The sequence below is a fragment of the Arachis ipaensis genome, chromosome B6 (genome assembly GCF_059453495.1).
Source record: "Arachis ipaensis isolate K30076 ecotype BB chromosome B6, ASM5945349v1, whole genome shotgun sequence".
In the NCBI taxonomy this organism is placed as follows: domain Eukaryota; kingdom Viridiplantae; phylum Streptophyta; class Magnoliopsida; order Fabales; family Fabaceae; genus Arachis; species Arachis ipaensis.
In genome coordinates this window covers 89,607,572-89,609,897 of record NC_142441.1, presented here as the reverse complement: position 1 = coordinate 89,609,897, position 2,326 = coordinate 89,607,572, and positions in this window count along the sequence as shown.

The following is a 2,326-nucleotide window of genomic DNA, read 5'->3' as shown; positions in this document are numbered from 1 at the left end:
TTACTTTGTTCATATTTGCCATTTTGTGTTTCTTGAAGTTTTGATCAATGAATTTTATGTTTCTTGCTTCCTTTATGTTTGATTGCTTGTTTATATTTGGTTTTGTTCATAGTTGGTTATAGTTTTCAATTTTACTTTTCAATTTTCCATGTTTTACTTTTATGCTCACAAGGTGTTTGTGAAAATGCCAACTTTAGATTTTGAGTAGATTTTCCTACCTTGGCTTGTGGTTTGAGTTCCTAGGATGCTAAAGTCATAATGTCCGACATTTAGTGGTGATTCTTGGGTAGTTAGTTGACTCTTGTCTCCATTGACGCTAGCCTTTTATCTACTAACTTGGTAAGTTGGTTAGGACTTATGGATTAAGGTCAATTATGCTTTCTTGACTTACTCCTCGATGTTTGGGGTTAACAAGGCAAGATTGACTCATCATAATTACCATAGTTGTGGTTATGGCAATGATAAGATTCCTTAGAACCTCATTCCCAAGTCAAGGCTTTTTTGTTGCATTTATAGCATTTTCACTAGTTTTGATCTTGTTCCTTGTTGCTTGCCTTACTTGCACTTTTGATCATCTCTTTGTTCTTTTATTGCTTGGTTCTTTTAATATTTTGTTCTTTGATTACACAAAACCCCTTTTTGTCCTCCTCCACATCCAAAAGAGCGTAACATTTTATTTGCATTCCTAGGGAGACGACCCGAGGTTGAATTACTATTAGTTATATGTTTTTTATTGAATTTATTATTTGATCTTGAGCATTACTTGTTGGTTTGGAACTGTACTTACAAGGAGTATAGTTTAGTTTTTATCATGTTTTAAGTTAGAATTCTAGAGAGAGAAGCTCTCTTTTCTCTCTAGAATTAGGTTAGATTAGATTCAAATCTCTTCTTTAATCTGGATTTTAATTCTTGTTTTCATTTACTTTTCCTTTCAAATTCTTATTGCTACATCTTTACTCTTTTAGTTCCTTTTGTTAATTTCTTATTCTAGTCATTTTTATGTTCATGCACTTTTGTTTCCTTTAATTTCCATTTAATGCAATTTACGTTTTATGTTTCTTCTTGTTTAATTGATTTGTTGTTATTTCCTTGCTTGAGTAGTTGTAGATTTACATTTCTTGCAATTTTATCTTGCATTCCTATTATGCCTTCTAAGTGTTTGATAAAATGCTTAGTTGGGTTTTAGTGTAGATTTTTCTCATCTTGGCTTGAGTTGAGTAATTGGAGACTCTTGAGTTATCAAACTCTTTTGTTGATTGATAATTGAAAGTTGCTAGTTGATTTGAATTCCTCTACAGCTAGTCTTTCCTTAGGAGTTGACTAGGACTTGAGGACTCAAATTGATTTATCCATTTGACTTTTCTTCATAGCTAGAGGTTGACTAAGTGGGTGCAATAGACAATTGATGTCACAATTGAGGAAGATAATGAGGATAGGAATTCTAGTTCTCATTTCTTGCCAAGAGTTTTCTTAGCTATTAGTTTTATTCTTGCAATTTACTTTTCTTGTCTTTTGTCTAAAACCCAAAAATATACATCTCATAACCAATAATAGGAACACTTCCCTGCAATTTCTTTGAGAGAAGACATGAGGTTTGAATACTTCGGTTATTATTTTATTGGGGTTTGTTACTTGTGACAAACAATTTTTTGCATGAAAGGATTCTTTATTGGTTTAGAAACTATACTAGCAACGAGATTTCATTTGTGAAATTCTAAACCGTCAAAAAACCATTCATCAAAATGGTGCCATTGCCGGGAAATTGCAAATGTGTGCTTGTTATTGGTTATTGTATATATGTGAATATTGTGAATATGTTTGCCTTTTGTCTCTTTGTTAGTTTTTGCTAGTTTTGGGATTCGGTTTACTTTGTTTCTTTTTAGATTTTGTTTTCATTCACTTTTCCTATCTTGAATTCTCATCCTTTTGACTATGAGTTTGGTTCAAATTATGTTGTAGGAAATGGAGCTTCAATGAGAATATGCATCAAGGATGGAACAATCAGAGGTGGGAGGAGCCTCAAGCTTATGGACAAACTTCTTGGCAACAACCTCCTCCGGTCTCTTATAGGTATAATTCCACTCCTAATGCATATCAATCCAGTAGCTATGATGGACCTCTATGTAGTTACCAACAAGCCCTACCATATGCTGATGAGCATTATCCTCAACATAACCCTAAACCATACTCACAAGCCCCTCCTTACCAAACACCTTCATATGACCCTACTCTTTACCCACCATACCAACAACCATATGAGCCATATGAACCATACATGGAACCACCACCATTCCAACCCCAACACCTACAAGAACCACCTCCTCCA